Raw genomic sequence first — 22,150 nt, forward strand, 5'->3', positions numbered from 1 at the left:
TGTTGTTTTAGAAGAGAGGTATGATGTGAGCAGAGGTGGTAAAGTAGCACCTTCCCTACCTCTTTTTTTTTTTAAATCCTCACCTGAGGATATGTTTTATTTTTATTTTTAGAGAGTAAAGGAGAGAGAGGGGTGGCAAGAGAGAGAGAGAGTGAGAGAAAGAGAGAAATATCAATCAGTTGCCTCCCATATGCACCCTGACTGGGTATCAAACCTGCAACCTAGGTATGTGCCCTGACCAGGACCAATTCCATAACCTTTTAGTGTATGGGGCCAATGCTCCAATCCACTGAGGTATTCAGCAAGAGCTCCCACCTCTTTTAAAAGTTATTATATAATTCCTAGAATCTTCCTTTGAAATTATATTTATAATGCCTTTGATAGATACCTTAGATACCTTTACATAGTTCTTGTTTCTTAAAAGACTTTTTATTTTCTCAAAATACTTTCTTATTTAGGACTTCTCTATAATTTATAGTGTTATGAATTCGTATTGCCCAGCAATCTCAATTTTCAATTTGTTTGGTTAATTATCTTGATTTTTCTAACTCTACATCCTTTGAGTTTACTTTATCTCATTATGCAGTACACTCACCATATAACACCCCTAAGTCCAGCCCTTCTCTTCATGGTTCTCTGAATAAGTCACTTTCTTTGTTTGGTGTCTTTTACCTGATCTGTATTACCTGCACCATGTCCCTCTGTTTACCAAATCCTACCCCTTCTTTAATGCTCTCACCAAGGTCTATCCAACTTCCCTAGAACAAACCCATCATGTCTTCTTCTTACCTCACAAGCTCTTGTTATCCATATAACACCTCTCAAGTATCAGTATTTCCTTTGTATGGTCCTCCGGCATTTCATGGATGTCTTATTCGCCTCAATTTGATTACAACTCATTAATATCAGGATTATGCACATTTCTGAGATGCATTCTGAGGATAAAGCAAAGAACAAAGCAGGAACAATAATCACTTCCCTCAGAATTAAATTCTAGACCAATATGATTATTTCAGTTGAGGAACACATTTCTATGATAATGCAGGACCACATCTGTGCTGATATGGTATCATGGGGATACTTTTTCCTATAATGAGAGCTTGTTAAGAATTGTTGGGGAAAAGGGTTTACCAAAGGAAGGGTGGAAGAATGGTGCATTTTGCTCCTAGCTCACCTCTTATCTATGAAACAATGTGGGGTCAGTGAAAATTTATGGACTCGGTAAAAAAAAAAAAAAAAAAAAAATCAGGTAGCTCATTTCTTGTTATTCAAAGTTACAAATTTATGAAGACTTTTATGTTTTCTTAATATTAAGGAAGTCCTTATGTTCAATACTGCAAAACAGCTGCCATTTATTATACCACTTATTCATCTTCATACAATAAATACTTTATAGTGCTTACTGTTGTTGGAGGAGTTCATCTAGAATGACATCACCCTCAGTTGGTCCATGAGCTGGACCCAGGTCCTCACTCCTTCCCCTGTCCTTGGAATATATGTTCTTCCCACTGTTCACACAGTGAGAACTCTTTTCAAGCATGAAGACTTGAGACCATAAAGAGCTGGTGAGAGCATCTGAATACATAGCTGACCTGATTAAGACCTCTATACAAACTTTGAAGATTCTGGCAGCAGGTGTGGAGATCTGCTCACCTGTGGATGCCTACGACAAGCCTGTAAGTAAGTTCCCTTGCTTATTAAACGGACACCTGCCAGTCTGGAGCAGTCTGCCTCCTTTGGTCTCTCCTTGTCCTTCATGTATGGGAGCCTGTTTGAGAACCAACAACTATGTGTCATCACAATAGATTCTGTTTTTATGGAGTTTGCATTCTTATATAGGAGACTGGGGAAGCAGATGTAAATAGATACATATAAGGAAAATAGTGAAAACTAGTAAGTGGGAACACTGAGGATAAAATAGAGAAATGTGATAAGGAATGACTATTACTTTAGATCAGATGGTTGGAAAAGGTCTATAGGAAAAGGTGAGCAGTCAAGATGATATGTGAGTAGCAAGAAGTCAGTCATGGACATTTGGCAAAGAGCATGCGGATTATGCTACTTGAAATAAGCCAGTCAGAGAAAAATAAGTATCACATGATCTCACTCATATGTGGAATCTAATGAACAAAATAAACTGATGAACAAAATAGATCCAGAGTGAACAGACTGATGAATTTCAGAGGGAGGATGGAGGTTGGTGGGGGTGGGGGGGGAGGAGAGATTAACCCAGGAACTTGTATGCATATATGCATAGCCCATGGACACAGATAATAGTGTGGTGAAGGCTTGGGAGATGGGTGGGAAGGAGGGGGTAAATGGGAAAGAAAAACAGCAGCAAAACAAAGGAGACATCTGTAATACTTTCTCTTTTTTTAATAATTTTTTATTGTTGAAAGTATTTTTCCCTATTGACCCCCTCCAGCACACCCTGCCACCCGCCCCAGGCCTTCAGCACCCTATTGTTTGTGTCCATGGGTTATGCATATATGCATACAAGGTCTTTGGTTGATTTGTAATACTTTTAACAATAAAGATAAATTTAAAAATAAAAATAAATAAAGACAGAGTGGAGGTAGTGAAAATTTCTTAAGGCAGTTATAAGCATTGCTTGTTTGAGGAACCCATAAAAGGCAGGGGAAAATGGTTGGTGATGAGATTGAAAAATTGATCTTGTAGGGTTTGTAACACAGAGTATGGAGTTTGCATTTTATTTTCAGTGTGATAAGCCTTGGGAGGGGGTATTAGTTTCTTATTGCTACTGTAACAAATTGCCACAAACTCAGTTGTTTAAAAACAACATAAATCTATTTTCTCACAGTTCTGAAGTTAGAAGTCTGAAATGAGTCTCTTTGGGCTAAAATTAAGGTGTCAACATCCCTTCTGAAGGCTGTAGGGGAAATTTTCCTTGCCTTTTCCAGCTTCTAGAGTCTGTCCATATTTCTTGGCTCATGCCCCTCTTCCACCTCCAGACTAAAATGGCCAGTTTACTATTTTTCACATTATATCACTTTGATTCTGACTCTTCTGCTTCTATTCTCAACATTTAAAAAGTTACTTTGGGCCCACTGGGTAATCCAGGATTATTTAATTCCCTCTTGCCATGTAACATAGCATATGATGACTTCCAAAGATTTAGGATAAGAACATATTTGGGGGGACCATGATTCTGCCAACCAAAACAGAGTTTTTTAAAACAAGGAAATGGCATTACTTTATTAACATTTTAAAAAGGAACGCTCCATCAACTGTTCAAAAAATGGACTATGAATGGTAAGAGTGGAAGTGGGGAGACCAGCTAGGAGGGTATTGCAGTAGTTCAGAATTAGTAGTGGATATGGAGAAATGTAGATGGAATTGGGTTATTTTTTGGAGGATGAGCCAATAAAATTTGCTGATGATTTACATTTGAGAGGCAGATGTGAGGGGATAAAAAGAGCTAGCAAGGAAAATGCCTAGATTTTTTGCTTTGAGCATCTGAAAGGAAGATGTTAGCATTTATTGAGTTGAAGGAGACTAGAGGAGGAATGCTTTCTTGGAGGATGTGGGGGAGGAAGTTCTGGATTTAGAAATATGTTTTATTTTATCCATGCTATGTTTGAGATGCTTATCAGTTATCTAAGTGGAGATGTTGAAGAGGCAATTGAATATAAAAGACATAGCTAAAGATTAGGAGTCATTACATATGAGAGAAAGAGAGAGAGAGAGAGAGAGAGAGAGAGAGAGAGAGCGCAAAAGAGAGGAGAGGAGAGGCTTGGAACTGAATAAAATAATCTAGGAATAGTAGGAAGGCAGGAAAGAGAAGGGTACTGGGAGAGAAGCCTCTGGAACTCTCTGGTTATATTAAGCCAAAGTATCTAGCATAAAAAATACCTGGTGGGAGCAGAATGCAGTCGTGTAGAAATTACAGAAAGTATCCTAAAAAAAAAAAAAAAAAAAAAAAAAATGAGGTCCAAATGCCAAATCAAAGAGCTTGAATTTTATTTAGTAGGCCCTGAATAAATTTGTCAAGGGCTGATGCTATCAAATATGTTTCAGAAAAACAACTCTGAGTGTGACTCATAGCTTTATTCCCTATGTTACATTTTATATGTTGGTATGGCATAGATGATAAATTAACAAATGTTTTAATGTCCCTTATCCATGGATGATTAAAGATGTGGAATAAAGAATAACATCGTAAACTAAGGTTGTTATATAAAAAACAAAAGACAACAAAAGAGACTCCAAATTTAATGTGATGAATGCTTGTCTGTTTTTCTGGTCACATTTGACTCACTGATCAAGAGTTGATAGTGATTATTACAATGCCAAGCATATGCTGATTAAGCAATAGTAAATCAAAGCAGTATAAGTCTCCATCAATGTTTGCTGTGACTTCTCAATATACTGGGAAGCAGTCATGTAAACAAATAATTTGAACGCAAAGTGATAGGACCTATAGTATAATCATACATTCAGACCTATGGGAGAACAGATGGGAATGACTTAATTTGCCTGGGGAGTGTTAAAAGCTTCCTGTAATAAAAATGCCTTTTCCATAATAAAATAACACTTTAGTTTGACAGTGGAGAGCAAATCTTCTTGTGTGAAAAGCAAATCTTCACAGCCCCTGTACCTGTTCCCAGATACTCATTTTTCCCCTGTGGCCCAAGCCATGGTGACTACAAGAAAGCATTGCTCTCCCATTCACTCTGGCCCAAGTGATTCCCTGAAACACAGAGAAGATTAAGAAGGAACATCTATACATGAATTTACTAGTCAGGGAAACAAAATGCAGTAACATACAACTAGAAGAGTAATTGTCAAACCTTTCTCTCCACTGAGAAAGCAAGTTGGCAGATGATGTTGACTGTGACACACTTCCATGGACTTCTTCATGTAATGAATGAGCAATTGTCTACTGGCTTAACTATTATTCCTCTTCATTTTTCTCCCATTCAAGATAGCATATCATAATGTAAAGGAGTGAGGAAGGTATTATTAAGATAATCCGTAATCCACTCAAGTTATATAAATCACATTAAACTATGGTGCTTTATCCTTAGGAATGCATTAATTACCATGCGTCTCATAACTGATTGTGACAGATCAGGGTGTTGAAATAGTCTGAAGGCTGCTGATCTTGACAATCCGGTTTATATGAATGAATTGTTCATCTTGTCTTTATGGCTCCCGGTAGCAAGGCCTCCTTACCTATCTCCAAGTATATCTCTGAAAGGCAGGCAGATGCTGTCTTTTCCTAGTCCTGGAGAAATTCAGGCATGGCCCAGCCCAGGGAGATCCATTTCCAAGAGTGTGAGAGACCGAAGACTGGTTTCACACTAGGAATGCCCACTCCTTCAGGGGAGCTTCCAAACTTAACTACAAGGATATAGCCATACCCTCAAAAGAGAAATCATATCAAAATTTTCTATAGTTAGGCCCAGCATGTATATAAGAAACATGCATGTGCACACACATGAAACAAAAAAAAGACAATAGTGGTTGTTTTATTACAGATTACCCAGGAGAAGACATTTGACCCTGACCTAAAAAATATGTAGACATTTTCTAAGAAGGATTTGAAAGGGAATGATAAGCAAAGTATCAGAGGCATGAAAGCTCATGAAATGTTGAGTAAGAAAGTAGTCTCCAGTATGGCTGCAGCATAGGGTGTGTTTAAAGAACTTGGCACTCATAATTATGTTATAGATACTTTACTCAACAGTTGATCCAATTTTGACATCCTCTGCCTAAAATAAATATGGAATGAATCAGCTATTCTTAATCAAGTAATTGCTCAGGAGATGTTCTAAAATCATTTGGTACATATCAGACTGGATCTTTGAATTTGTTGTTAGAGTAAAAGTCAGAATTCCTAAGAGAGATGTAGGAATTAAGAGATAGAAAGTGGTTGGCTAAGCTATACTCAATAGAGAAATCATAGCGTGAGACATGGAACTTGCTTTCTTTTTCTCTTCCCCTTCTTCCCTTCCTCCCTTCCTTCCTCCCTTCTTCCCTCCCTCCCTCCCTTCCTCCCTCACATAAAGTCTCTAATTTATGCCAGCTACAATACTAGGAACTATGGTTAAGCAATAAACAAAAGCAGATATGGTATCTGCCTCTTCTCCCCTTAAAAAATTGAGGGGAGGGCCTCTCTCCCATGGGGCTGCATGGAGTTTCTTTCTCCTCAGCTAGGGCTTTAGAATAATTGTCAGGGCTGCAACAAACTGGGCAGCATTGTTTCCCTACCTTAGACATTTGTAAAATAAAAAATGGGGGGCAGTTATGGGAGACAGACATTAACCAAATAGTCATCCAAATGAATTTAAAATTACAACTTTACTATTATCAAGGCAAAGTTATTGGAGATATGAAACTTATAATAGGGAGGTTTAGCCTAGTCTTAAAAGGCAATATAATGTAGTAGTTAACCCTGTGGACTCTAGAACCAGGATATCTAATTTTTAATGTTGGCTATACTACTTTCTAGGTAATCATGAGAAAATTATGTAATCTATCTGTGCATCAATTTCCTCATAAAAAATGGATATTATAATGGATTATACCCTGAAAATGGAAACTAAAAGGTAGTTTTAAGGCTTAATAAATTGTGTGTAAAGCACTAGAAGAGGGCCTACATAAATGCTATCATCACTGCCACTGTCATTATTTCTTGTGGTGGGTAGTGGAGTGGGGAAGGTGACAGAGAACTTTCCTTCAAGAAGTGATGAGTGAGCTGAAATTGGAGGCTGAACAGCATTTACCAGGGGAAGAAGTGAGTGAGCTGTGAGACCATATACAAAGCCCCTATTTCTGGACCAATTCAAGGTACTAAAAGAAGGTCAGTGAGGCAAAATGAATTAGGAGGGAAATGGTACAAAGGAGGGTGGCAAGGACAGCAGGGCACAAATTATGTGGAGTTATTGTAAACAATATTACGAATTTTGGTTTTCATTCTGACAGCAATAAGAATCCTTGGGAAGTTTTTATAAAGAAGGTTGACATGATCAGATTCACATTTTATAACTTAATTCTTGCTAGAAGCATGAAGAATAGATTGGAAGCTGGCAAAATTGGATATGGGCAAACTACTGAAATTTCCCAGGAAACTAATTATGGTGGCCTGTCCTAGGTGGTGGAATGAGTGAAATGGACAAATTAGAGAAATTTTTAGGATATAAAATGAGCAGGACTTCATGAAAGAGTGGATGTAGGATTCAAAGACGAACGATCTAAAATTCTGGCTTATGCAGTAGGGTGATGATGGTAATCATTGAGCCTGGAAATACTGGAAGAAGATCAAGTTTGGGGGAAGGGGTACAGAAGATAAGTCTGATTTCACATGTGCTACGTTTGAGGTGCCTTTGAGACTTCTAAAAGAAGATGTTAATTGGCAACTGAATATTAGGGTTTAGGGCTCAGAGGAGAGGTCTGAACATACATTTATGTAAAGATATATATTTGTGTGTCAATTACCCAGTCTGAAGCTGAGAGAGGACCCAGGCAATAGAGTCTAGAGCAAGGCTGCCAAGAGAAATATAATGTAAGCCACATATGTAATAGATAATTTTCCAGTAACCACATTAAAAGATAGTTAAAAGAAACATATGAGTTAATTTTAATAATGTATATTTTATTTAGTAAAATATACCTAAAATATCATTTCAACAGATAATCAATATAAAATTATTAATAAAATATTTTACATTACTGTTTCATACCAAGTCCTCAAAATCTGTTGTGATTTTTTAATACTTATAGTGCATGTAATTCAGGCTATATATAGTTTAAGTATTCAGTAGCCATGTGCTTAGTGGCTACCTACTGAACAGCACAAGTCTAGGGCTAGGGAGGGAAAAAGAGCAGAGAGGGAGCAAAAGGGAGAGGAAGAGAGATAGGGTAATGTAGTAAAAGCTAAAGAGATAGTATTTCTAAAAAACAAAGCAAAAAAACAGTTAGTGGTCAAAAGATTCAACTGACTTCAGACTTTGCCACTGTAAAATGTGGTGAAGTTCTGTTCTATTTTGGAAAACCTTAATTGACCTTATACTCTTTAGTTCCTATTTTTTCCAATTTTTAACATCAAACTTCTTAAAAGGCATTCTATACCTGCTATTTTCATTAACTCTCTTTAATTGTCTGCAACCTACATTCAGTCTCATCATTCTGTAAAAGCTGAACTCCCCAGTGTTACGTCCTTCAAGTCCAATTATCTTTCCAGGACATCTGTTCTCCTTGACCTATCTAAAATATTTGAAAGTTTAAATATTTTCTCATTCTTAAAACTGCTTCTTTCCATATCAATATAGGCATCTTTTGTTGACCATCTCTAATCATTTCTTCTCTCTTAGAAATTGGTGACTCACAACCGGACGAGACTGGCTCCCAAGTCTTCATTTGCAGCCCTAATCACTCCACATAAATGAGCTCTGTGGGGCTAGTATCTAACCATCACCTCAAACTAGCCATACTTGAAAGGGAAATCACCTTGTAACATGAAGGAGCTTTTCCTCCTCACTCCCCTTGGCTGTCACACAGTGTGAAAGAGATTGGTCAGAAACAGCATCCCTGAGAAAACAATACATACACTGAGTTCTGGAGGCACATGAAAGTTAACCAGATAACAGGGGAAGAAGAAAGGGAACAGTATTCCAGGTTGTAGGTATCACGTGTTCACTCAAATATCCTCCCATGCTTTAAGAACAGAGTGTCAGCTGCCTACTAAGTGCCATGCTCTATGCTAGTCTCTTGCAATAGACAATGAGCAAGTCAAACATGGTCCCTGCCCTCATGGAGCTTATCATCTAGTGGTGAATAGAGACACAGTAAACAAATCATTACAACTGTACTAAGTGCTATGAAGAAAAGTACAATAAGCTATGGGCGCCTAAAATAGGGGTCTTCCCTAGTCTGGGGGCGGGAGTAGAGAAAACAGCATATAAGCCGAAGCCTTGAGTATATGAATTAACCAGATAACAGGGAGGAAGTGAGACAAATAACATTTATGCCATAGTAGCTTCTGAAGGCTCTGAGTTGGGAAGCAGCCCAGTGGCTTCTGAGAACTGCAGCACAGTAAGTTAGGGGAATAGTGGTTGTAAGTGAGGAGTCAGGGATCAGATATCACACCGTCAAAATTCCCAAGTGTATCCTAAGAGCAACGGGGTGACTTGCAATGTACTCAGCTTCAAACCTTCAGGGCCATCTATGACACCTGCCATTATCCTCATTTTCTATATCCAACTTGTCAGCAAGTTGCCATCAAGTTCCATGGATTCTTCCCTTATAACACCTCGTCAGTCCCTCCTACTACACTCACTCAGGATTGTATCCTGTGATTCTCAGCTCATATGTTTTTGACTTTGCATAAGGGGGCCACAGATCTGATATCAATAAGGTCAATTTTGCTCAAATTATTTTCCTATATTTTGATTAATATGTAAAATTTACTTTTTCTACAACTGACCATCCATTCTGAGATGGTACTACCGTCAGATGGAGTATTAATTGAGAGGGTCCTGTGGCAGTGTAGAGCAGGGTGATACTTGTAGCAAATAGGTGGTTAGAAGTGTACCATTAACATTGAACTGGTACCACAGGAAAATGTAAAAATTTTGCCTCATTGATATGTAAGAGAGGTTGGTCAAACCAGTGAACAGTTATTTCAAAATAGAAATACTGTGTGAGCCCTGGTTGGTGTTGCTCAATGGTTAGAGTGTTGTCCCACGCATTGAAGGGTCACAGGTTCCATTCCCAGTCAAAGGAACATACCTGGGTTGCAGGTTTGATCCCCAGCCCAGTCAGGACATGTACAGGAAGTAACAAATTGAGGTCTCTCTCTCACATTGATGTTTCTTTCTCTCTCCCCTCCCCCCCAACCCCTCGTCCCTTCCACTCTTAAAAAATCAATGGGATGAGGATTAGCAATGAAAAAGAGAAAGAGAGAGAGAGAGAGAGAGAGAGAGAGAGAGAGAGAGAGAGAGAGAGAGAGAGAAAGGAAGGAAGGAAGGAAGGAAGGAAGGAAGGAAGGAAGGAAGAAGGAAGAAAGAAAGAAAGAAAGAAAGAAAGAAAGAAAGAAAGAAAGAAAGAAAGAAAGAAAGAAAGAAAGAAAGAGGAAGAGAGGAGAGGGAGGAGAGGGAGAGGGAGAGGGAGAGGGAGAGGGAGAGGAGAGGGAGAGGGAGAGGGAGAGGGAGAGGGAGAGGGAGAGGGAGAGGGAGAGGGAGAGGGAGAGGGAGAGGGAGAGGGAGAGGGAGAGGAGAGGAGAGGAGGGAGAGGGAGAGGGAGGAGGAGAGAGAGAAGGAAGGAAGGAAGGAAGGAAGGAAGGGAAGGAAGGAAGGAAGGAAGGAAGGAAGGAAGGAAGAAGAAAGAAATGAAACACTGGCAGGCAACCAAAAAAAGCTTTTATTAATAGTGGATACTTTTATAAAATTTTATTATACTAGAGTAGTAATTTTGTTATAATTATTGTTTTCTTATTTCCTGCATTTGTGTCTTTTCATTTTATAGAGCATGTTGCTAAAATTATTAATGTCTATGTATGACTTGGTTAATTTTAACTAACTTGTTAGCTGGGGAGATTTGCATGAATTAATAACACCAGTGATTTTTTTAGTAAAGCTTAATTCTTCTCACTGAAGACTTTGTTAGAAGTTTGGCCCTTAGAAACTGGGAATTGGATTAGGGTGACAAAATGCCTGGGCTGAGAAACACCTGGGTGCCCTAGGTGTCGAAGGCCTTTCCTCCCAGACTCCTCTGTCAGCAGTCTGTCTCACATCACTTGTCAAGCAAAACCCAATCCTCCTTTAGGCCTCCCCCAACATCCCAGTTAGAGTCACAGTGCAGAGAAGCACCTCACCCCTGGGGCCCCTGCCAGGTGTGGGGAATCAGTTTGAGCCCAAAGGCTGTGCAGGGGCAGGACTAGCCAAGACACAAACCCAAACCGGGAATGAACTGCGCATGCTCAGGGCCGCCAGTCCCTGGCCTGCCAGGAGGCAGATGCCTGGGTCAGCTCTGCTGCCTGCTGGGTAGGGCACCAGGGCTCCACTCGGAGGTCTGCCAAGGTCCAAGGTCACTGTAACCTAAATGCGCTGTTCTATGCAAACCTGCTAGGCCAGTTCCTCCTGGCAGCATTGAGGTCACTAGAATTCATCTCAGGAGACCACCGCTGCCTGTTTCTGACCCTCTCCCCTAAAGAACAGCCTCGGGAGCATACATACTTGTATGTACCATTTTTTTTCAGCTTTATAAGCAGCATACAGCATTGTATAATTTTCAGCTGCACAATATGATGATTCGATACACATACATATTTGTGAAAGGATTGCAACAATAAGGTTGGTTAACACCTCCATTTACCTCAATTACCCTTTTCCTGTGTGTGGTGAGATCTTTTAATATTTATTCTCTTAGCAGCACTCAAATATATAAAACAGTTTTGTTGACTATAGCCACTATGCTGTACATTAGACCCCCAGAACATTTTCATCTGATAATTGGAAGTTGGTGCACTTTGACCAACATCGCCCCATTTCCCTCAATCCTCAGCCCCTGACAACAACCATCCTACTCTCTGTTTCTATGAGTTCAGCTTTTTTTATTTTATTTTATTTTATTTTTAATCTTCACCCTAGGATATTTTTCCTTTTTTTAGAGAGAGAGGGGAGGGAAGGGGAAGAGAGAGAAACATCGATGTGAGAAAGACACATCAATTGTTTGCCTCCCTCAGGCTCCCTCCAATGGAGGCACATGCCCTTGACCTGGAATCAAATCTGCACAGGGGGCCGACGCTGTAACCACTGAGCCAAACTGGCCAAGGCTATGAATTCAGCTTTTTAAAATTCTATATATTAGCAAGATCATACAGTATATGTTTTTCTCTCTGACTTACCTCACATAGCATAATGCCCTCAGGGTCCATCTATATTATTTCAAACTAGTGACCCAGTGCATGAAATTCATGCACATTAAAAGGGAATTAATTAGAGGAAACATTTTAATATTGCTATTTTCCCTTGCTCTATAATAGAAGTGTCAGAGATGAAAGAAAATTAGTAAAATGTATATGAAAATCTTCCTCCTGTCAGAATCTGGGGTGCACCATGGGAACCAGAGTCAAGTCCCTGCCCACCCACGTGTGCCTCGAAATTGCACGAGACCCAGACCTGGCCGGCCCCACCCGCATTGGGCTAGATCCAGACCCATCTTGCCCCACCCCCGTCAAGCCCCACTGTGTGGGGGGCGCAGTCTTAGGTCACCTGACCTGGTGCCAGGGCGGGGGGCGTGGCCTCAGTTTCCCTAGCCCAGGCCAGGGCAGGGGGCATGCCTTGAGGTCCCCCGTCCCAGAGCCAGGGTGGGGTGTGCTGCCTGAGGTCCACCATCAAGCCCTGCATGGTGGGGGACACAGCCTCAGGTCCCCCAGCCTAGCACCAGCCCAGGGGGTGCGGTCAGAGGTCCCCCAGCTCAGCACCAGGGCCGGGGGTGTGGCCTGAGGTCCCCCATCAAGCCCTGCTGGGTGGGGAGGATGGCCTGAGATCCCCTGTCAAGCCCCACCAGATGGGGGCACAGCCTCAGGTCCCCTGGTCTGGTCCCAGGGCGGGGGACATGACCTGAGGTCCTCTGGCCTGGCATTGGGGCAAGGGGTGCGGCCTGAGGTCCTCTGTCAAGCTCTGCTGGGCAGTGGACATGGCCTGAAGTCTCCTGTCAAGCCCCACCAGATAGGGGGTGCAGCCTCAGGTCCCCTGCCCTGGCCTAGCTCCACAAAGCTTCAGGTCCCTGCTGATTGCTCATTAAGGCTCTTTACAGGAACTCAGTCTCTGCTGTAGGCACAGACATCTTTTGCTACAGAATCCCTGCCTCCACTGTGGGCATAGCCATCTTGTTATGGCATGACAGTCAATTTGCATATTCCCTTTTTATTAGATAGGATGGCAGGATTTCTTTCTTTTACATGGCTAAATAATATTCCATTGTGTGTATATCATATATATGTAATTATTATATACTAGAGGCCCGGTGCACGAAATTAGTGCATTGGGGGGTCACTCAGCCTGGCCTGCACCCTCTCCAATCCCGGACCCTTTGGGGGATGTCAGACTGCTTGGTTTAAGCCTGATCCTGCACCAGCAGTTGGACATCCCTCTTGCAATTCTGGACTGCTGGCTCCTAACCGCTCACCTGCCTGCCTGCCTGATCACCCTTAACCACTCCACCTGCCAGCCTGATTGCCCCCAGATGCCCCCCTGCCGGCCTGATTGGGGTTGAGGGGCCGATTTGGGGCAGGGCTGGCCATGGGGAGGGGCTGTGGTTGGTGGGCTGGCCTGCCACACTCCTAAATGGGGTGGGGGCTTCCAATCGGGGGCCAGCAGCTTGGGGAAGGAGCCATGGGTGGTTGGCTGGCCAGCCCTGCCCCTCATCAGGGTGGGGGGGGGGGCCGATCTGGGGTGGGTCTGGGCAGGGGGAGGGGCTGCAGGAGATTGACTGGCCGGCCCCGCCTCCTATTGGGGTGAGGGGTTGTGATCAGGGGCAGGCAGGCACAGGGAGGGGCTGCAGGCCTATTGTGGTGGGGCAGGCTGATCAAGGGCGGGGCTGGCGGGGGCAGGGAGGAGAAGGGAGGAGGCGTTTGGCTGGCTGGCTCACATTTTTTTGGGGGGGGGCAACTTCACGACTTTTATTTGTGGTGCCAATGCTATGTCTCAAAAATACCTTCTCCCCCTGCCCGGGACAGTGTCAAAGAGGGGGCAGCAAAAAATAGAAGACGTTCCTCTCTATTGCACATGGACCCCTGTCAAGCCCTGCTGGGCGGGAGGTGCGGCTTGAGGCCGCTGATGTCGGCTGGCTTTGCCTCCTCCCCCTTTGCAGGCCCTCTCCTCTCCTTGCCAACTCTGCGTTGGTTCCTGGAGGCCTGTGGTCCCTGTCCCCCCCGCCACCCACCACCACTCACCCCCAGGTCCCCATTTACTCCACGTACTAAGGGCTGCCAGGAAGTGTCCATGCTCTGTGTACCCTGCTCTTGATCAGGATGAGAGTCCAATCAGGGGCAGGCTGGCAGGGAGGAGGGGCTGTGATGTTGGCCACTGGCCCTAACCCCTGATCAGCCAGTTTGCTGGCTACAGTGGGCGTCATAGCGACCGGCCCAATCAGGGCCATCTTCTGCAGGCTTGTGTGTCCACTGGCTCCGGCCCCCGGAGCCCAGCGCTGGGGCAGCAGGGCTGGGGCTGGGGTCCGGATCCCCCTGTGGGGTTGTTCTCTCCAGCTCTGGGCCACACCTGTGTGTTGTTCTATCAGGCTTGGGGCAGCACCCAGCCCCTCCTCCTGAGCTGGTTGTGACCATTACAGCATCCTGACGTAATTTGCATATTACTTCTTTATATATATACTAGAGGCGCATTGCAGGAAGATTCCTGCAAGAATAGGGCTTCCTGAGGCTGTCTCTGCCACCCCACCTGCTTCCCTCCCTTCTCTGCCGCCCCGCTTGCTTGCTTCTCCGCAGCTTCGCTCCCTTCTGCAGCTCTTGGCTTCCTTCTACACTGTCTTCAGTCTTCGTTCTGTGCCTGGATATGCAAATTAACCATCTTGGTTGGGTTAATTTGCATACTCACTCCTGATTAGCTAGTGGGCATGGCTGGTGGGCATAGCAGAGGTACGTATGGCCAATTTGCATATTTCTCTTTTATTAGATAGGATGGATAATACCCACAGCAGGTCCTCAATTAAATTCATTTCATCCAACATCATTTCCTTATGTTAATGAGAAAAAATTAATTTCTGGTGGAGGCCACTGTCTGTGTGGACTTTGCAAGTTCTCCCCATGTCTTCATTGGTTTCCTCCGGGGACTGTGGCTTTCTCCCACACCCCAAAAATGTGCACATGAGGTGAACTGGCCCATCTGAATTGTCCCAGTCTGAGAGAGTGTCAGTATGTGACCATCCTGCGATGGAAGGGCATCCTGTCCAGAATGGGGTCCCACCTGACCCCCTGAGTGGCTGGGAGAGGCTTCCGCTATTCGTGAGCCTGAACTGGACTAAGCAGGTTGGAAAAATCATTATCTTATTTGTTTTCATTAATTTCTTTTAAATGTATGTCTAGCTCACATTTATTTCAGTGTTTAATATTAGAAGGGTTTTGGGTCATTATTTAGAAGTTTGATGATGTTTTTGTGACCAGAAATATGCTGTAAGAACTTAAATTAGTTCCAATATACATTGTTCTGCTTAAAGTCAGTTTCTAAGAACCTATCCACAATGTTATATGAGGACTTTGTGTGTGTGTGTTTGGGGGGGAGGTACAAAATGTGAGAAAATATATTTATATTTATATATCACATTTTCTTTATCCCTTCATCTCATAATGGACACGTAGGTTGTTTCATTGTCTTGGCTATAGTGAATAATGTTGCAAAGAACATGAGAGTGCAGATTTATTAAAAATCATAGTTTTATTTTCTTTGGATAGATATCCAGAAGTGGGATTGCTTGATCATATAATAGTTCTATTTCTAATTTTTGAGAGACCTTCATACCGTTTTCTATAGGGCTGTACCAATATGCCCACCAACAGTGCTCTAGCATTCCCTTTTCTCCACATCCTTGCTAACCCTTATCTCTTGTCTCCTTAATAACAGCCATTTTGTTGTTATATGAAAACTAGAGGCCTGGCGCATGAAATTCGTGTGCAGCTACAGTCCCTAGGCCTGACTTGAGATCTGCCCCAGCCCGCGGGGCAACAACGAGGGCACGCAGGAACCACCTAAGAGAATGAAACAAACAAGGAATGCGAAGAACGGAGGCAAGACAGGGTTCTGATCAAGCCTCGTTTTTTATTCGAGCGTTGTGGTATATAAGCATTCAGGAGGGGAGGGGTAGGATAAGGAGTTGCCATGGGATGATTGGTTGGGGACTGGGTATCTGTCCTAGCTGATTGGTTTTTCTGATGTGGGAGGTTCTTCTGGCCCTTGGCGCGCGCGGGCTTCTTTGGCGCGCGCGGGCTTTCTTTGTTCTTGCTTAATCAGGAAGTAGGGCTGACCAGGAAGTGAGACCGAACTCTGCTTTTATGGCTCCCGGCATCTCCTCCTTTTCTGTTTTTAAGTGGGAGTGGGCTTTAACCGAGCGAGGGAGTAGTGACCCGGCTCCTCCCGTGGGTTTCCCAAGCCTACAGGTAACGGCTCTCGGTATCTTTTGGGGAGGAGAGGTAGAGCCTGGAATTAAGGCCAGAGAGCCTTCCCTGTGGTGGCTGCGCCTGTCTTAGGTCGGGAGACTCGGGATACCTGGTTTAATGCCTGCATTACCCGTCATCGGCCTAACTGAATCGCTCTGATCCAGTGCCTGTCTTAGGTTGCAGGTAGGGCCTATAGAAGAGCCCCTCAGTGTATGCCATCTCCTCTTACCCGTCATTGGCTGCCAGCCAAGCTCACCAGGGCTTGCTTCATTAGACAGCATCCGAGTAGGATGCGGTATGGGCATCTCTGTTGGCCATCTAAGAGAAAAAAATTTGATAGATACCAACCTCTATGTAAGCCAGGTATACTCTCAGGGAAAACCAGAGGGGGTCGAAAGATTATGGGACCTTCCCTTGCAGTGCTTTGCTCTGCACTCAGCTCGGTGCCCATACCTTTCTCCTGGAGGGGAGTAGGTAAGCATTCCTCTGGTCATCATGCTGTCCCCGTAGGGAGGGAGCACTGGTAGAGGTCATAGTCCTGTTCACGGTCAGCCTCAGCTAAGCGGTGATAATGTACTTGTATGGGTTTGGCTACGAGGGAATCTATTTGTTGTTTGATAAAATGTGTGAGCCTTCTAAAGGCCCACGGTCCAAAAGCAAGGAGTAGGAGTAGACCGACTAGAGGGCCTAGGATAGAGGGTAATAGGATTGAAAGCCAGTGGGGGGTGTTAAACCATCGTTCTACCCAATCTTGATTTTGTTCTCTTAGCTTTCACCTTTTCTCTAATCTATCTCTAACTTTTGTCAGTGAGTCTTTAATAACCCCAGAATGGTTAACATAAAAGCAGCATTGTTCCTCTAAGGCGGCGCAGAGGCCTCCCTGTTGTAGAAGAAGTAGATCCAGGCCTCGTCGGTTTTGGAGTACCACCTCGGCTAGAGACGTCATGGATTCTTGTAGATGAGAAATGGCACCTTCTAGACTTTTGATGTCCTCATCGATAGCTTCTTGTAATTGGTTGTAATATTGATTGGAAAGAACAAGAGAGGTTATTCCGACCCCTGTACCCGTGGCGCCGAGGCCTAAGAGGGTGGCCACCGTGAGGGTTGTAATAAGTTCCCTTTTCTGTCTGAGGGAAGGATCAGGGGAGGCATTGTCGGGGAATAACGAGTGGGAAAATTGGTCATCACTAAGATAGGATACTTTAGGAACTAAGGAAACTTGTACACAAAAGGAGTTACTGAGGAGGGGGCATAGATGCACGGTGTCAGGCCATCACTGCAGGCCCACCATGTGTTATTGTTAGGAATTAAATATTCTTGATTATTCTGAGGGGTAATTATTTGATTACAGAGGTGTTGATGTGAAGTAGGCACAGGCCCTAGGCAGAGTCCCGATCCAGAGACAGCCTGGAGTGTTATTTTTCCCTGTCCACTGTGTTGCCAACGGCATTGAGTGATGTTCTGAACAATGGAGTAATTGTTGGACGTTGCTATGCCTTCATAGAAGGGAGGGATGGCAGAGAGACACAACCAACAGGACTGGGTGATATCGGGGTTAGACTGGTTTAGGGTGTGGAAGGTAGCAGAGAGTAAGGATAACATAGAGTCCTTGGTGGATGGAGGTCTAATAGGAGGCAGTATGGGAGCCGGAGTTGTGGGGGGAGTATTGGAGTTTGTTTTGGTAGGTAGTAGTTTTAGAGAAGACTTATTCTTGTCAGCTAGGGGGATAGCTAAGTTAGGGCCGATACTGACCGGGGGTGTGGATGGTGTGGCTCGTAGTTTAATAGTGAGGACACCTCCATAGTCTGTCCTGGAAAGATATTGTCTAATTCCAAAATCTACTCCGGAAGTCCAGCCTGAATAAGTTTTGCCTTTATCTGCGAAGGAAATGAGGAGTCTGTTGCAGGGTTTTTGTGGCGTCTTTGGATTATGACCTCTAAGTGGATAATTATCACAATTATTTAGGGTCAGGGATCTCTGGAGAAAATTACAAGGGCATCAGGCCTTGGGTTTAACCAAGGTGCCTGTGATTCGCATCCCCAAGCAGCACAAAAGTGGGATTCAGTGCCTTCACATTGTCTAATTTTTGCTCTATTACCTCGGGTGCTGGGCAGATGTAAAAATCTACCTTGTCTTGACTACAGGGGTTCCTGGCAGGCCCTGGTTCCATAATATCCATGAGATCGAAGTTGAGAGTGGGGAGGAAGGTGTTCAATGGGGCAATGCGTGTGGTGGAATATAGTACTTTACCGTCGATGTATGAGGTGACAGACCATGTTTGGTTGAAGGGTTGATGACGACTGCAGCTGACAGAGACGATCGTTAGGAGGATGGTGAGGGATGTAGCCATTGATGTAGCCATTGGGTGATAAATCTACTGTCTTTCTGGATCCCAGCAGGGGCAAAAAAGGTTGCCTCCTGGAACAAGCCTTGGGTCTCGGCAGCACTCATAGAGGGCAGTGATAAAGATGATAAGCAGGAGAAGAATGATGATGACCCAGACGTACCAAAGCGTTTCCAGCGGTCACTTCTCAGTCTGGCTAGGCGTTGTATTTTTCTGTGTCTGTGGATAGAGAAGGGTTTATCTCAGGGATTTCTTTCCCTGGAGGAGATTTGGTTATTTCTCGGGGGAAGGGGGGTCTATGGGTTTTATAAGTCGTTCCGGTAGCCATCGGGGTCCTTCTCCTTGCGTGTCATAAACACATGCGGAGCCTCGTCCCCAGATGAGGACTGGATCTGGACCATGCCATTTTGAGGTCAAAGGATCTTTCCACATGACTTTTGCATATTGATTTTTTGTTTCCTGGTGCCAGAACCGGTCGGCAGCCGAGTTTCCTTCTTTGTCTAGTTGTAAGAAATTTAATGTAAATAATGCATGATTTAAAAGGTTACGGGGGGAGCCTCTGGTGGGATAAATATTATTTGTTTTTAGCTTATTTATGGTGTTTTTTAGGGTTTGATGAGCTCGTTCTACTATTCCTTGTCCTTGGGGGTTATAAGGAATTCCAGTGGTGTGTTTAATGTGGAATTGATGGCAGAGATTTTGGAATGCCTGAGAGGTATATCCAGGTCCATTGTCAGTTTTGATTTTTTGAGGCTTCCCCATAACGGTAAGGCATTGGAGGACATGAGCTATGATATTTTTAGAGGCTTCTCCGCTATGGAGGGTGGCGAAAATAAACCCACTGTAGGTGTCAATGGTGACATGGACATATTTAAGGTTGCCAAATTCAGGGATGTGGGTAACGTCCATCTGCCAGATCTCGTTGGGGAGTATACCTCTAGGGTTGACTCCCAGGTGAGGGAGGGGTAAGAGAGTGACACATCCAGGGCAGCTTTTAACGATGTGTCGGGCTTGTTCTCTAGTAATTTTGAACAGAAGGCGGAGGGTGTTAGCGTTGAGGTGGTGGATATTGTGGGCCTGTTGGGCCTGGGAAAGGGGATCTAAGGAAAGGGAGTATATAAGTCGGGTGTTTCGGTCTACCACGGTATTGCCTTGAGAAAGGGGGCCGGGAAGGTCTGAGTGGGCCCTTAGGTGTCCAATGAAGAAGGGGGCTAGTCTATTTGTAATTAGCATTTGTAATTGCTGAAAAAGGGGGACTGCATTGGTGGTGGGTTTAATGTGAGGGACAGTTTCTAGTAGAGGAATGGAGGACGCTAGATAGGAGCTATCAGTATAAAGGTTAAAAGGGGTGGTGGGCAATTTGGAGAAGACTTGTAGAACAGCAAATAGTTCAACAAGCTGTGCAGATTTGAAAGGGGATTTAATAGTGAATTCTTGACTATCAATGGTGTATGCTGCCATGCCAGTAGAGGATCCATCTGTGAATACTAGGGATGCTTGCTTAAGGAGGCTCTTAGATGTGATCTTTGGAAATATAAAAGGGTGTATTTGCGCAAATTGGAGTAATTTATTAGGAGGGTAATGATTATCTATTATTCCCTGGAATGCGGAGAGGGAAATAACCCAATCATCATCCTGTTGGAGGAGCCAATTAATTTGTTCTTTTGTATAGGGAAGTATAATATGATCGGGGTCTCGACCAAAATATTGATGGCTCCGTTCCCTGCCTAATCGGAGGATTTTGGTTATTAATGATGGATATGGAATAAGAACTCGGGAGGGGGATGAGGGTAAATGGATCCAGAGTAAGGGGTTGTCCTGCCATAAAACTCCTGTAGGTGTGTGGGTAGTAGCACAGATGATAAGCGAAAAAGGTTTATTATAGGATAGGAAGGTAATTTGTTGCTGCTGGATGGCAATTTCAACCTTGGAGAGGGAAGATTTAGCCTCTGAAGAGAGTTTACGGGGGGGAAAGGGGATCAGGGTCTCCTTGTAGGATATCAAAGAGGGGTTTTAAATCTCCTGTCGTTAGTCTTAAGTAGGGTCTAAGCCAGTTGATATCTCCTAAGAATTTCTGGAAATCATTGAGGGTTTGTAATTGATCAGTTCTTAATTGAATTTTTTGAGTTGTAATGGTGTTTTGATTTAGCTCGAAACCAAGATAGTAATAGGGGTCTTTAAGCTGTATTTTGTTAGGAGCTATTCGAAACCCCAAAGAGGAAAGATGGGCAGCCAGTTCTTGGCTGCATTTGAGGACTTCAGAGCATGAAGCTCCTGCTAGGAGAATGTCATCCATGTAATGTATAATGTAGATGGAAGGCCAGCAAGGTCTGAGAGGATCTATAGCTTGGGCCACAAATTTCTGGCATAGGGTGGGGCTATTTGCCATGCCTTGAGGGAGTACTTTCCATTGGTACCGGGGCATAGGACCTTTAAAATTAGTAACGGGGAGACTGAACACAAAACGTTCTCTGTCTTGGGGATGCAGGGGGATGGTGAAAAAACAATCCTTGAGGTCAATAATAATTTTGTAATAGTTGACGGGAATGGCAATAGGGGAGGGAAGGCCTGGTTGGAGGGCTCCCATCGTGAACATGGTTTTGTTGATTTCCCTGAGGTCTTGGAGAAGTCTCCACGTTCCTGTTTTCTTCTTAATTATGAATATGGGAGTATTCCAAGGAGAGGTAGTGGGTTCTAAATGTCCAGCAGCCAATTGCTCCTGTACTAACTTAGTGGCAGCTGTAAGTTTTTCGTTATTTAGAGGCCATTGATCTACCCAAACGGGGGAATCAGATTTCCATTTTATCTTGTCCGTGTGGGGTACAGGAAAGTCAATGGCCGCTAAGGAAAATGTTCACTCCCTAGGCCTGAACGATTGTTCCTTGGTGTTATGGATAATGGGGCCTTTATTCCCTGTTTGTTTCTCCCCAGTCCTTGCCCTGGTAAAAACCCTTGGTTGAGCATCTGTTGAGTAATAACTTCGTTGGGGCTACACATGATGAGCTTTAATTGGGATAAGATATCCCGCCCCCAAAGGTTGACAGGTAGGCCCGGAACAATGTAGGGCTGTACCTGTCCGGAATTACCCTCGCTGTCTTTCCAAGTTAATATTTTTGAGCTTTGTTTTGGGTTGGTGGACTGACCAATTCCCTTAAGGTGAGACAGGGAGACCTCACAAGGCCAGCTTGGTGGCCAGTGTTGGTCTGAAATTACTGTGGCATCGGCCCCTGTGTCGACTAGGCCTCTAAAAGTCTTTCCAGGGTGGGGGGCAATGGTAAGATATGTACACATATAATACCTTAATAAAAATTTGAAAAAAAAAAATAAATAAAAATAAATAAATAAATAAAAGTCTTTCCATCTAATTGTAGGGTTAATAACGGTCTCTCTGGAGTAATCTGCTGTACCCAGTAGGTATCAGATGACCCGAGGGCGGATTCTTGTCTGGGGCATTGGGAGTGACTTTTATTAGTAGGTTTTAGGAGGAGTAAGGTAAGTTGGGCTATTCTCTTTCCCTTGGGAATAGATCTAGGCCCGGATGGGGCTGAAGCTAGGAGGGTGATTTGGCCTGTATAATCATTGTCGATGATCCCAGGGGTAATGTGGAGGCCAGCTAATGTGGAGCTTCCTCGGCCTAATACTAAGCCAAAGGTCTCGGGAGGTAAGGGTCC

The sequence above is a fragment of the Plecotus auritus genome (genome assembly GCF_963455305.1).
Source record: "Plecotus auritus genome assembly, chromosome: 2".
NCBI lineage: Eukaryota > Metazoa > Chordata > Mammalia > Chiroptera > Vespertilionidae > Plecotus > Plecotus auritus.